Genomic DNA, 15928 nt, shown 5'->3' with positions numbered 1-15928 from the left:
CGGCGTTAGGAGCAAACTCAATAGCCTTTCCCACCGTCATGGCTCCATTCCACGAGATCGAATCAAGCATCATAGAGTTCTGGGAGGAGTAGCATTTCCACCGTCAGCTCCTCGCTGATGTATCAGCGTAGAGTGCGGGGAGGACACGGAACGTAAATACCTGGGGTTTAGCGCTGGTGGCGGCAACGACCGACACGGCCTCCTTGCGCCGCTCCTTGCTGCCTGTCCTGCTTTGGGGATCCTAGCGCCCTGTCCTAGGGTTCCACGCTAGCGGCGGCGGCGGCGGCGTTTCCCTCAAGAAAAAAAGCACGTCTCATGTCCGGCTTGTGCAGGAATCCATCACCAAGTAGGATCAGTAGTTCCGTCCCAAATCGGTTATGTTGCAAGTCCTAGCTATAGCTATATATACGTATTACCCTGCACCCCTATAAACAGTACACCCAGAGACCAATAGAAAGATCAGCGGGCACGAGGCATGCCCGTGTGTATCAATTTCTTGCGCGTATCCGTGTTGCTTCTGGTAGATCGATACTACATCACCCGTGGTTAGCCAGCTACGTCCAATCTATTCGAGTGTTTTCGTCTGCGTACGTGTTTTTCTGGTATATACTTCAGAATTCAGTCAGTCGGGGGCGGGATGTCTAAGCAAAGAAGGCAGGGCGAGGAGGATGAGCCCAACTACTACCACGACTGCAGCGGCAACAAGGAAAAGAGCCTCTATCTGGTTCTAGACGACTGGCACAAGGGCTTCACCATCCGCAAGATCGATGCCGACAATCCCGACCTCAGCGCCCCCCTGTCCTCCGGCTAGTGTCACCTGAGTGTGGCCGTGCCATGTAGTTCGCAGCCCTGGGCAGCAACATCATCGCCACGAGCAAAATACACGCCGGAACCCTCTTCTACGACACTGACACCGCCGGACTGCCCGTCGGCCCTCTCGTTCGAGATGCACTGCTTTGTGGCTCCAACACCTTCCTAACCTCCGGCGTCGGCGACGCCTGTATGCATTCGCCTTCCACTTCATGGAGCGGCTTGTGTCCTTTGAGGCGATGGCGAAGCCACCGACGACGGAAGACGATGACCTGCTGCCCACCTACTAGTCCTGGAAAAGCATGCCGACGCCCTTCACCAAGGACGAGATGATCTTCTCCTACGTGCTGCACCCAGACGGGCGCACCATATTCGTGTCCTCGTGGAGCAGGGCGGTCTGCGGCACGTACTCCGTTGACACCAGGAGCTGCAAGTGGAGGCGCCATGGGGAGTGGATGCTGCCTTTCAGAGGCCGAGGCTACTTCGCTGCCGAGCTAGACGCATGGGTCGGGCTGCACGAGGATGGCTACGTCTGCCCCTGCCAGGTTGCCTCTCGCAGCGACGGCACCACGCAGCAGCCGGAGTGGAAGATGGCCGACGATCGTAGGATGTAGATCCCGTGGCATCAGCTGGAGTTTCGCCTGCGTCGGATGTGATGGCGCGGGTGGAGTACCAAGGAGTCGCCGGCATCGGCCAGGGCCTGGGGCACAGAGGAGTCCTCCTAGTCAAGGAGATCGGAGAGAAGAAGATGATGGCGGCGCGAGGACACATGAGGGTAGATGTCGAGAGGATCGGCCGTCCAGGCTCGTGAGGAGGGCAGCGGTGGGAGGATCGAGTTAATGGTACCGTGTACAAAAATCCCATCAAAACAAGTAAAATATACCAGCAATGCTTGATTGATTCTGATTTAATTTTTATAGGCATTTTCGGATTTGTAGGGCATGTGCCCACGATACTCGCACGTTGTACCTTTTTTGACGTGTATGATTCATGATAAGAAATGAAAATCACATCAATGTAAGGAAATATCCCATCAATGCTTGATTGATTGTGATTAATTCTTTTATATGGTAATTAATCCGATGGGTTTATGTGGGCGGTGAAGCGAAAAGGTATGTGGGAGGGGAGACGAAAAATAACCGGTCAGAAAAAAATGAATTAATTGTTGCCTTGTATGTTTGGTTTTGATATTTGAAGATTTATTACCATCCGTTAGTTGGGTTACCAAAGAAGAAATCAATCACCATATGTGAATTCATTGTGTTACCAAATAAACGTTGGGTTTGTCCGACCAGTGGGAGGGGGCGAATAAAAAACCGACGAAAAAAAACGACAAAATTGGGAGGTGGGAGCAGGTACCAAATAAAACCATGGTAGGTGGGACAAAAATAAACCGTACGAGGCTACCAACTGCTTCATTAGGAGTAGAGATTAAACGGGGAGCAACATCGCGAGCTATTTATCTACAACATAGATATGCTAATACTACCAAGACTAAGTTCATGATAAATTAAAGTTCAATTAATCATATTACTTAAGAACTCCCACTTAGATAGACATCCCTCTAATCATCTAAGTGATCACGTGATCCAAATAAACTAAACCATAACCGATCATCACGTTAAATGGAGTAGTTTTCAATGGTGAACATCACTATGTTGATCATATCTACTATATGATTCACGCTCGACCTTTCGGTCTCAGTGTTCCGAGGCCATATCTACATATGCTAGGCTCGTCAAGTTTAACTTGAGTATTCTACGTGTGCAAAACTAGCTTGCACCCGTTGTAGATGGACGTAGAGCTTATCACACCCGATCATCATGTGGTGTCTGGGCACGACGAACTTTGGCAACGGTGCATACTCAGGGAGAACACTTTTATCTTGAAATTTAGTGAGAGATCATCTTATAATGCTACTGCTGAACTAAGCAAAATAAGATGTATAAAAGATAAACATCACATGCAATCAAAATATGTGACATGATATGGCCATCATCATCTTGTGCCTTTGATCTCCATCTCCAAAGCATCGTCATGATTTCCATCATCACCGGCATGACACCATGATCCCCATCATCTTGATCTGTATCAATGTGTCATCACATGGTCGTCTCCCCAACTATTACTCTTGCAACTATTACTATCGCATAGCGATAAAGTAAAGCAATTATTTGGCTCTTGCATCTTATGCAATAAAGAAACAACCATAAGGCTTCTGCCAGTTGCCGATAACTTCAACAAAACATGATCATCTTATACAATAACTTATATCTCATCATGTCTTGACCATATCACATCACAACATGCCCTGCAAAAACAAGTTAGACGTCCTCTACTTTGTTGTTGCAAGTTTTACGTGGCTGCTACGGGCTTAGCAAGAACCGTTCTTACCTACGCATGAAAACCACAACAATAGTTTGTCAAGTTGGTGCTGTTTTAACCTTCTCAAGGACCGGGCATAGCCACACTCGGTTCAACTAAAGTTGGAGAAACTGACACCCGCTAGTCACCTGTGTGCATAGCACGGCGGTAAAACCAGTCTCGCGTAAGCGTATGCGTAATGTCGGTCCGGGCCGCTTCATCCAACAATACCGCCGAACCAAAGTATGACATGCTGGTAAGCAGTATGACTTATATCACCCACAACTCACTTGTGTTCTACTCATGCATATGACATCTACGAATAAAACCTGGCTCGGATGCCACTGTTGGGGAACGTAGTAATTTCAAAATTTTCCCTACGCACAAGCAAGATCATGGTGGTGCATAGCAACGAGAGGGGATAGTGTTGTCTACGTACCCTCGTAGACCGAAAGCAGAAGCGTTAGCACAACGCGGTTGATGTAGTCGTACGTCTTCATGATCCGACCGATCCAAGTACCAAACGTACGGCACCTCCGATTTCTGCACACGTTCAACTCGATGACGTCCCTCGAACTCCGATCTAGCCGAGTGTTGAGGGAGAGTTTCGTCAGCATGATGGCATGGTGACGACGATGATGTTCTACCGACGCAGGGCTTCGCCTAAGCACCGCTACGATATGATCGAGGTGGATTATGCTGGAGGGGGGCACCGCACACGGCTAAGAGATCAAGAGATCAATTTTTGTATCTTCGGGGTGCCCCCTACCCCCGTATATAAAGGAGTGGAGGAGGGGGAGGGCCGGCTCTCTCTATGGAGCGCCCTAGGGGAGTCCTACTCCCACCGGGAGTAGGATTCCCCCTTTCCTAGTAGAACTAGGAGCCCTTCCAAGTAGTAGGAGTATGAGGGAAGGAAAGGGAAGGGAAACGGAGAAGGAAGAAAGGGGGCGCCCCCCTTCCCTAGTCCAATTCGGACCAGCCCATGGGGAGGGGTGCGTCCACCCTTTGAGGCCTTTCTCTCCTTTCCCGTATGGCCCATTAAGGCCCAATACGAATTCCCGTAACTCTCGGTACTCCCGAAAATACCCGAATCACTCGGAACCTTTCCGATGTCCCAATATATATCGATCTTTATGTCTCGACCATTTCGAGACTCCTCGTCATGTCCCCGATCTCATCAGGGACTCCGAACTCCTTCGGTACATCAAAACACATAAACTCATAATATAACCGTCATCGAACTTTAAGCGTGCGGACCCTACGAGTTCGAGAACAATGTAGACATGATCGAGACACGTCTCCGGTCAATAACCAATAGTGGAACCTGGATGCTCATATTGGCTCCTACATATTCTACGAAGATCTTTATCGGTCAAACCGCATAACAACATACGTTGTTCCCTTTGTCATCGGTATGTTACTTGCCCGAGATTCGATCGTCGGTATCTCAATACCTAGTTCAATCTCATTACCGACAAGTCTCTTTACTCGTTCCGTAACACATCATCCCGCAACTTACTCATTAGTTGCAATGCTTGCAAGGCTTATAGTGATGTGCATTACCGAGTGGGCCCAGAGATACTTCTCCGACAATCAGAGTGACAAATCCTAATCTCGAAATACGCCAACCCAACAAGTACCTTCGGAGACACCTATAGAGCACCTTTATAATCACCCAGTTACGTTGTGACGTTTGGTAGCACACAAAGTGTTCCTCCGGTAAACGGGAGTTGCATAATCTCATAGTCATAGGAACATGTATAAGTCATGAAGAAAGCAATAGCAACAAACTAAACGATCAAGTGCTAAGCTAACGGAATGGGTCAAGTCAATCACATCATTCTCCTAATGATGTGATCCCGTTAATCAAATGACAACTCATGTCTATGGCTAGGAAACTTAACCATCTTTGATTCACGAGCTAGTCAAGTAGAGGCATACTAGTGACATACTGTTTGTCTATGTATTCACACATGTATTATGTTTCCGGTTAATACAATTCTAGCATGAATAATAAACATTTATCATGATATAAAGAAATAAATAATAAGTTTATTATTGCCTCTAGGGCATATTTCCTTCAGCTCTACTGTGCGGATCCTCCTCCAGCCATGCCCTAAATTACTCACTTTCGCCGATGTGTGGGACAGCCAGCATCGGGGTCCACCAGCCATGCACTAAATTACTCCGTAGTAGAGTGACGGTAGACTACCCCGATCAAAGCGCCGCAGTAATGCCCAATGAGCCGTCAAATCACAAAACCCCCTCATTTCCAGCAGTAAGTTGGATGGACGAAGCAACCATCATTTCACTCTTCTCTCAGCTTCCTCTCTACCCAACTCGCTTCTCCCTCATCTTGTTCCTCATTTCTTCAAGAAAGCCCTCGCATGCTTCTTCCATTATTCTTCTCTCCCAAAGAAGGAAAGGTGAGCGCATCAATGGTGTTGATTCTGGCCAAGGCCCGGTCTTGCAACCCCGAGACTGATCCTATAACTCCCTCTCTGTTCTTCTTTTGGGTTTCTGATTATGGTTTCTTTTCTTTTATTTCTATTTGACAGTTTCTTGATGGACGCTGGAGCACCGGCCGAAGTGATGTCTATGGCTCTGGCCAAAATAGTCGAGGCTCATGGTACGAAGAAGCGCAAGCACCCCACCGAGACTACCGTAGACAAGCTCAAAGCCATCGCCTTGTCCAAGCCCCCCTCTCCGGGATCCCTCATTAAGCAAGTCCAGGTAATATCTCTTCTTGACGATCTTTTTCTCGATCTTGATCGTGTTTTTTCATCTAACACGCAGTACTAGTACTAGTAGTACAACTTTCTGGGTGATCCTGCATGTGATTTTTGTGTGCCAAATGACGGTTCTAAATTCCTCTTTTGACCAAAACATGCGAGAGGTTGACACTGATTTCTTATAGATTACTTTCAACTACTCCATCTGTCCCAAATTTCTTGTCTTAGATTTGTCTAGATACGGATGTATCTAATACTAAAATGTGACTTGATACATCTGTATCTAGACAAAACTAAGACAAGAATTTTGAGACGGAGGGAGTACCTTATGAACATCAATGCTACCTTTGAAGAGGGTATATTTGCCTCAATAACTTGTGTTATGGATATTGCAAGTAATCCCTCTACTCTCATGCCTTTGAAGACATGTTCTAGTGTCTTTGTTCACTCATTTCTGTGAGTATATGTAGTCATATATGGAGTATAATATCGAAAATCATCTTATATTTCTGAACGGAGGTAGTAATAAAATATGGTTTCTGTTTGAATTAGAACCAGGTCCGCGGTGGAGATGAAGTTCTCAAAGTCATGCCATGTGAACTGGAAGACCTGAGGATGAGTTCTACTGCTAAACTATCCAGCTGCTATGTCCTTGTCGCCACGTGTCCCGAACTATTGTTTTCCTGTAGCATTGTTGTCAGGTGTGTTTTCGAGGCTGTACTTGACCACAACAATTTCCTGGTTGTGCCTTCGATTATGAAGGGTGTGGTTCTTGTAAAGCTTCCCAACAAATCTGATGCGGCCTGTCTTCATCATCATGTTTATTAGTGGAAAGACCACTCTGTTAGGTTCTCCAAGGTTGACGAGATGGTGATGGTGCATGTAGACATCTCTCACGAAGTCCATGGCCTAGTCAGTTATGCGGGGTTCATCCCATAGGTCGGTGGCAAGAAATAGTCAGCAGAATTTAATTAGTGCAACTTTGCTTGTCTGTAGTAAGTACTATTGTTCAGTACTTGATTTGTGTTTGTGAACCCTGTGTTGTTTATTGGTACTGTTGCTTTTGGTGTGTGGTCAGTCCTGAGAATGCTCTATGTTAATGTATGTCCACTCAATTCAGTATGTATATTTTGAAGTATCCAGATCATCTTTTTTGTGAGGACGGTTTATCAATTATGGTTACACTCCAATATCTGTATGCATTGCAGGGTTTATCGCACCCACCAGGATTTCCAGTCCCATGGATGTTCGGTCCATACGATTTTTCACGACCTTTGGACTGTCTTGCTTGTGGGAGTAGGCGGGGCTCCTGCATGCCACCCGTAGTTGGATGATCAATCTTTTGTTTAGTACTTCAACATAGTGATTTCCTGGTAAGGATTCACTCGTGTCACATCAAGTAAATCTTATTGATTTGATGTCTACATGTTATTGATTTTATGTCATGTTTTCTTTCTTTTCTTGCAATTTTACGATGCAGGTTTTGCCATGTGACATTCATCACGGAATAAACCATTTGGTTTGCTCTACGATGGCTATTTTTGCAGGTTTCACTTCTTATGTAGTGTCAGTAACGAAGGCACTATCCATCATTTATATTACTGGAAAAAATTGAATCAGTCTGTTGTCTGAGTACAAGCTGAATCCCAATGATGAACTACAGTTTGGTTTAACAAAAACACCAAAATTAGTCCTTCTCGCGTTTAAAAGAAATGAAGAAAAAAACGGATCACCGTCACGAACCCTAGTCAAGTTAGAAAGCTTATCATAGCAGACCAGACATGATCGCCGCTGTCTCGCACATCGGTACCACCTTCAGCAACGGATCAAGCACCGACAGTTGCTCTAGCTCTGACAGCGGCAACAGCTTAGTCTGATCCAGCTAAGGATTGGGCACCGACCGTGTTAGCAGGTTAGGCTGATCTACCGGAGGATCGGGCATCGACACCAGCACCTACTCCGACACTGGCACCAGCTCTAAAAGGAGCACCATCTCCGGCAGCAGCGGCGGCTTTGGCACCTGCACCAACACCAACACTTGCACTTGCATCTGCTCCGGCCCGTGCAGCGGTAGCCGAACGAGCAGTTGCACCGACAACAGACTAGGCTGCAGTTCGCACTTCATATACCAAAGTCCTTACAAAAACCGACATGTCCACCTTCCTGGTAAGCATTGGCCCCCCAAGTGTTTTGCTCTTTTTTCTTTCCATGTTGTTTCACATGATTCACTGTGTTGATCTAACTGTTTGGGTATGTCTTCTTGTTTGCAAACAGAAAATTCCTAGAGCAACGAGGGAGTCATTCAACAATCTAGGCGACATCGGCCAAGTCTCTCTTACCATGTGCAGCCTTGGTGTGAATGAACCTGCTCAGTATACCGTAAGTACAAAGGATGGTCGCATGATGATTGATGCTAAAGGATGGTCAAGGTTCAAATCTAACTCATATCTTGCGGTAGGGCGTGATCTCAAAATCGAACTTTCTCGGCAAGGAGAGCTGGTCCAAATCAACTTTGAAATTCTTCAGTAGCAGCATGTAACTGCCGAACTGATCTATCCTCCAAGAGATTTTGATGTAATAATCTAGCATGGTGAAACAAGTGTCATGTGTGTATAAGTAATACGACAGTATTATTTATCACATGGTATATCATTGATAAAATTGCAACTCTCATTGCTGGTTAGGAACTGTCATTTGATTTCATTCCAACAGCTGTCGTGCTTTATTCAATTTTATGTATTCTCCTTGCGACAACATCTAAAACCAGCGCCGTACCGATCACTTGCAATATGAAAAGCGCTGAGGTAGAACACATGGGCCCCCAAACATGCAGGGTGGGCCTGCGGCCCAAAGTCCAGAACCGTGAGCCTGTCTCAGTATTATATTCTCAGCTGAACCCCCATAATGCCCGTGCGTTGCACATAACATCAAGATGCATTTGTATGAGTATTTTATCTTGTGAGAGAAAAGGATGAACGAGGGAAGGCCTTATTTGCAAATATGGAGAGGTGTGTGGGTACCTTTTTGCAAAATTGCCATAGTTTCCTTCCTATCCGTCAGATATAAATCGGACGGCCTATATTGCAGGATGGCAGGCACACCATCATCACCAACTCGTCTATACTGTGTTAAAAACAACTCTTTTTTTACAATTATATATGTTATATATATTCCCCTTGATTTTTCTTATGTATAAAGTTGTGATATAAAAGATTTGTATATTTCTTTACAGAGGGAGTATCGCTCTGTCCAAAATATATTTATGTGTAACTAGTTACTCCTGTCTTTCTACTTCCTTTCGCTGATATGTGGGGCATCCGGCAACGGGGTCCACGTGCCATACGCACAAATTAGAGTGCAAAACTGCATGGTAGACACACCCCGGTCGTAGCGCCGCAGTAATGCCCAATGAGCCGTCAAATCACAAAACCCCCCTTTCCAGCTTTAGCAGTAAGCTGGACGGACGAAGCAGCAATATTTCACTGGGCATGAGTCCCCTTCTCCCTAGTCTGCTTGTTCAGAGAAAACCCCTCTCGGCGATTGCATAGGGTTTTCTCATGGAGAATCAGGTATGAATTCTTCATCCATCCCGATAAATACAAGTCCCTTAGTCACGGGTAATCCTAGGATGGCAGCCGCCGCCGTTGATGCATTTTTCTTCCCACTAAATCTAGTGTGTTTCATTTGCAGTGCCCAAAGTGTGAGGACCCTACAGGTTTCTACGCCCTCGGTGAGACGCCACACTTGTTCCTTCTCATCCTAACACAGGATTTTAAAACGCGCATAGTATGTTCCTAGAATCCTCTTTTCTATCCGGGAGGGTGGGGGTTTTTGAACAAGCTGTCGACTAATTTGGAAATTTGGATTGTTATATTTGGATAAAAGGTACTACCATTACGATGGTCAACACTAACGTGAAGGAGGAAGTTATTTCTAGATTTGGATAGGGAATACATTGTGTTCTCATATTATTTTTCCTCCAGTGCATTATTTGCTCTGCCAGAACATATGTACTCAAGATGCTCGGCCTTGCCATGACTGAATACACCAGTTTAATGGTCACAGTGAAGATAGGCCATGGATATAAGTTCCGAGTTGGGTTCATGAACCAAAAAGATCGCTGCTTTTTTATGGCCGAACTTGGATAAACTTTCTCAAGTGTTACGGACTGAAAGTTGGCGCACGAATGTTGATGGAAATAGCAGAACATGGTCTCATCTTCACTGCGATCTTCCACCCCGACGTCGTTCCAATTGTTCATCCATGTTAGTTTTGTATCTGGTTCTTGCTTGTTGCCTCGATTACTTCTTAATCCACCTATTTTGTCTAACTAATCACAATTTAACTTTGTAAGTAGCAACGAATCTCTCACGAAGATGCTACTTCTGACTAATATTTTCTTATAATTGGTGGCACGTGTAGGTTTTTTCAGAGTCAAGCAGGTTGCTCGTTTGTTATTCTACAACAACTCGTCTGTTATTGATGGCACTGAAGTTGACTGGGACGACATCCATAAGTTCCTACACTCTATTGATCGTCTTGAGGTCCTTGTGGGCGTTTCAATGGCGGAAGGCCACGTGGGATATGTGTGCCACTGCTGCACTTGATGAACAGGTACAACTGTGTCAAGAAACTTATGGTACGAGCTGTTTTCTGTTATATATGTTGTTCATAAACTATTGCTTATACACAATTTTACAATTGTGATCTTCTTGAAACAGAAACTGCCCAGTTCTACTGTTCCTATACAGATGCCTGACCATGGTCGGGTCAGACTTGCGCTTGGTCACAACATGATGTTTATGTCGACCTACTCCATTCCCCTTGGAGGTGAAAAGATACTTATTCATGGGTGGTCCCAAATAATGAAGGCCCTTCCATCTTGGAGAATAGGACAGAAGATTATGTTCCTGCTTTTCCATGGCTCTAAAGCGAATATCCTATTTATTGACCACATTGCGAGATGAAGCCGCTAATATGTCTTCAACGTATCTATAATTTTTGATTGTTCCATGCTATTATATTATCAACCTTGGATGTTTTATATGCATTTATATGCTATTTTATATGATTTTTGGGACTAACCAATTAACCTAGAACCCAGTGCCAGTTTCTGTTTTTTCCTTGTTTTAGAGTATCGCGGAAAAGGAAAACCAAACGGAGTCCAATTGACCTGAAAATTCACAGAACTTATTTTTGGACCAGAAGAAGCCCACGGAGTATCGAAGTTGGACCAGGAGAGTCCTGGGCTGCCTAGGAGGGTGGGGGGCGTGCCCACCCCCTGGGCGCGCCCCCCAGCCTCGTGGACAGCCCGGAGGTCCACCGACGTACTTCTTCCTCCCATATAAACCCATATACCCTGAAAACTTCGGGGAGCACAATAGATCGGGAGTTCCGCCGCCAGAAGCCTACGTAGCCACCGAAAACCAATCTAGACCCGTTTCGGCACCCTTCCGGAGGGCGAATCCCTCTCCGATGGCCATCTTCATCATCCCGGCACTCTCCATGACAAGGAAGGAGTAGTTCTCCCTCAAGGCTGAGGGTATGTACCAGTAGCTATGTGTTTGATCTCTCTCTCTCTCTCTCTCTCGTGTTCTTGAGGTGGTACAATCTTGATGTATCGCGAGCGTTGCTATTATAGTTGGATCTTATGATGTTTCTCCCCCTCTACTCTCTTGTAATGGATTGAGTTTTCCCTTTGAAGTTATCTTATCGGATTGAGTCTTTAAGGATTTGAGAACACTTGATGTATGTCTTGCGTGGGATAACCGTGGTGACAATGGGGTATTCTATTGATCCACTTGATGTATGTTTTGGTGTTCAACTTGTGGGTTCCACCCATGAACCTATGCATAGGGGTTGGCACACGTTTCCGTCTTGACTCTCCGATAGAAACTTTGGGGCACTCTTTGAAGTACTTTGTGTTGGTTTGAATAGATGAATCTGAGATTGTGTTATGCATATCGTATAATCATACCCGCGGATATTTGAGGTGACATTGGAGTATCTAGGTGACATTAGGGTTTTGATTGATTTGTGTCTTAAGGTGTTATTCTAGTACGAACTCTAGGATAGATTGAACGGAAAGAATAGCTTCATGTTATTTTACTACGGACTCTTGAATAGATCGATCAGAAAGAATAACTTTGAGGTGGTTTCGTATCCTACCATAATCTCTTCATTTGTTCTCCATTATTAGTGACTTTGGAGTGACTCTTTGTTGCATGTTGAGGGATAGTTATGTGATCCAATTATGTTATTATTGTTGAGATAACTTGCACTAGTGAAAGTATGAACCCTAGGCCTTGTTTCCTAGCATTGCAATACCGTTTACGCTCACTTTTACCACTTGTTACCTTGCTGTTTTTATATTTTCAGATTACAGAAACCATTATCTACTATCCATATTGCACTTGTATCACCATCTCTTCGCGGAACTAGTGCACCTATAAAATTTACCATTGTATTGGGTGTGTTGGGGACACAAGAGACTCTTTGTTATTTGGTTGCAGGGTTGCTTGAGAGAGACCATCTTCATCCTACGCCTCCTACGGATTGATAAACCTTAGGTCATCCACTTGCGGGAAATTTGCTACTGTCCTACAAACCTCTGCACTTGGAGGCCCAACAACGTCTACAAGAAGAAGGTTGTGTAGTAGACATCAAGCTCATTTCTGGCGCCGTTGCCGGGGGGGTTAGCGCTTGAAGGTATATCTTTAGATCTTGTAATTGAATATTTTTGTTTCTTGTTTTAGCACTAGTTTAGTTTATAAAAGAAAATTACAATAAAATATGGAATTAAGGATACCTCATATGCTTCATCTTTTTAATATCTATCATGAAAATAAGGCTTCCGATAATTGTGCTCAAGTGTTAGAAGAAGAATGCATTAGAATGTCTGGTACTAAATATTTTAATGATGAGCATGATTGCAATGTTGTTAGTATGAATTCCTTGAATGTCCATGATGCTAATTATATGCAAAGCCACAAGCTTGGGGGAAGCTATGTTTGATGAAGATGATATTTTTGTCCCCCAAGTTTTGATGAGAAAATTTATTATGGTGAAAGCATGCCTCCTATTTATGATGATTATATTGATGAAAGTGGATTTGGAGGGGTCATGACATTATTTTGTGATGAATCCACTATTCCGGAAGAGGTTCCAATTGATTATGAGAACAAAGTTGCTATCTATGATGATTATTGTGATGACTTGTATGCTATAAAGAATAATGATATCCATGAAACTTGTCATCATGATTTTAGTTTTCAATTGGATTATGCCTCACATGATAATTATTTTGTTGAGTTTGCCCCCACTATTATTCATAAGAAGAATTTTGCTTGTGTGGAGAGTAGTAAATTTGCTATGCTTGTAGATCATGAAAGGAATGCTTTATGTGATGGTTATATTGTTGAATTAATTCATGATGCTACTGAAAATTATGATGAGGGAGGAACATATGCTTGTAGGAATTGCAATAATATCAAGTTTCTTCTCTATGTACTCAAAATTTTGAAGTTATGCTTGTTTTGCACTCCTATGCTAGTTGATTATTGTTCCCATAAGTTGTTTGATCAAAAAATCCCTATGCATAGGAAGAGGGTTAGACTTAAATTTGCTAGTCATATTCTTCATGATGCTCTCTTTATGTTACAATTCTTATCTTTTATGTGAGCATCATTGAAATCATCATGCCTAGCTACGGGCGTTAAACGATAGCGCTTGTTGGGAGGCAACCCAACTTTATTTTTGTTCCTTGATTTTTGCTCCTATTTAGTAATAAATAATTTATAAAACCTCTGTTATGATTGAGTTTTTATTTTTTAATTAGTGTTTGTTCCAATTAGAACCATTGGGAAGACTTGGGGAAAGTCTTGTTGATCTTGCTGTAAAAAACTGAAACTTTAGCGCTCACGAGAATTGCTGACATTTTTTTATTGGGGAGTGCTATTTAGCTAATTATTTCTTAAGATGATTAATAGATAAATTCCTCACTTCCAGCAATTTATTTCAGAATTTTTGGGGGTTCCGGAAGTGTGCGTTAGTTACAGATTACTGCAGACTATTCTGTTTTTGACAGATTCTGTTTTTCGTGTGTTGTTTGCTTATTTTGATGAAACTATGGCTAGTAAAATAGTTTATAAACCATAGAGAATTTGTAATATAGTAGGTTTAACACAAATATAAATAAATAATGAGTTCATTGCAGTACCTTGAAGTGGTGTTTTGTTTTCTTTCGCTAACGGAGCTTACGAGTTTTCTGTTAAGTTTTGTTTTGTGAAGTTTTCAAGTTGTGGGTAAAGATTTGATGGACTATGGAATAAGGAGTGGCAAGAGCCTAAGCATGGGGATGCCCAAGGCACCCCAAGGTAATATTCAAGGAGAATAAAGAGCCTAAGATTGGGGATGCCCCGGAAGGCATCCCCTCTTTCGTCTTCATTCATCGGTAACTTTACTTGGAGCTATATTTTTATTCACCCCATGATATGTGTTTTGCTTGGAGTGTCATTTTATTTTATTTAGTTTTGCTTGCTGTTTGAATAAAATAACAAGATCTGAAATTCTTAAATGTTAGAAAGTCTTCACATAGTTGCATAACTATTCAACTACTCATTGATCTTCACTTATATCTTTCGGAGTAGTTTGTTGTTGCTCTAGTGCTTCACTTATATCCTTTTAGAGTACGGTGGTAGTTTTATAGAAATAGATGAACTCTCATGCTTCACTTATATTATTTTGAGAGTCTTTAGAACAACATGGTAGTTTTCTTTGGTTATGAAACTAGTCCTAATATGATGGGCATCCAAGATGGATATAATAAAAACTTTCATATAAAGTGCATTGAATACTATGAGAAGTTTGATACTTGATGATTATTTTGAGATATGAGGATGGTAATATTAGAGTCATGCTAGTGAGTAGTTGTGAATTTGAGAAATACTTGTGTTAAAGTTTGTGATTCCCATAGCATGCACGTATGGTGAACCATTATGTGATGAAGTCGGAGCATGATTTATTTATTGATTGCCTTCATTATGAGTGGCGGTCGGGGACGAGCGATGGTCTTTTCCTACCAATCTATCCCCCTAGGAGCATGCGCCTAGTACTTTGTTCCGATAACTAATAGACTTTTGCAATAAGTATGTGAGTTCTTTATGACTAATGTTGAGTCCATGGATTATACGCACTCTCACCCTTCGACCATTGCTAGCCTCTCTAGTACCGCGCAACTTTCGCTGGTACCATAAACCCACCATTTACCTTCCTCAAAACAGCCACCATACCTAACTATTATGGCATTTCCATAGCCATTCCGAGATATATTGCCATGCAACTTTCCAGCGTTCCATTATTATGACACGCTTCATCATTGTCATATTGCTTCGCATGATCATGTAGTTGACATTGTATTTGTGGCAAAGTCACCATTCATAATTCTTTCATACATGTCACTCATGAGTCATTGCACATCCCGGTACACCGCCGGAGGCATTCATATAGAGTCATATTTTGTTCTAAGTATCGAGTTGTAATTCTTGAGTTGTACGTAAATAAAAGTGTGATGATCATCATTATTAGAGCATTGTCCCAGTGAGGAAAGGATGATGGAGACTATGATTCCCCCACAAGTCGGGATGAGACTCCGGACGAAACAAAATAAATAAATAAAAGAGGCCAAAGAAGCCCAAATAAAAAAAGAATAGAAAAGAGGCCATAAAATAGAGAAGGCCCAAATAAAAAAATGAGAGAAAAAGAGAGAAGGGGCAATGCTACTATCCTTTCACCACACTTGTGCTTCAAAGTAGCACCATGATCTTCATGATAGAGAGTCTCCTATGTTGTCACTTTCATATACTAGTGGGAATTTTACATTATAGAACTTGGCTTGTATATTCCAATGATGGGCTTCCTCACAATGCCCTAGGTCTTTGTGAGCAAGCGAGTTGGATGCACATCCACTTAGTTTCTTTTGTTGAGCTTTCATACATTTATAGCTCTAGTGCATCCATTGCATG

General features: G+C 43.1%; 1 pseudogene; it reads left to right on the top strand.

Annotated features, from left to right (window-relative positions):
* The first annotated feature begins 546 nt into the window (after positions 1-546).
* Positions 547-1466, top strand: LOC125555016 (uncharacterized; annotated as a pseudogene).
* The last annotated feature ends 14462 nt before the right edge of the window (positions 1467-15928 follow it).

This window comes from Triticum urartu, chromosome 3A (genome assembly GCF_056163025.1).
Source record: "Triticum urartu cultivar PI428250 chromosome 3A, HENAU_Tu73, whole genome shotgun sequence".
NCBI lineage: Eukaryota > Viridiplantae > Streptophyta > Magnoliopsida > Poales > Poaceae > Triticum > Triticum urartu.
Note: the sequence above shows the minus strand (reverse complement) of the source record. Positions and strands in the feature narration are given on the sequence as shown.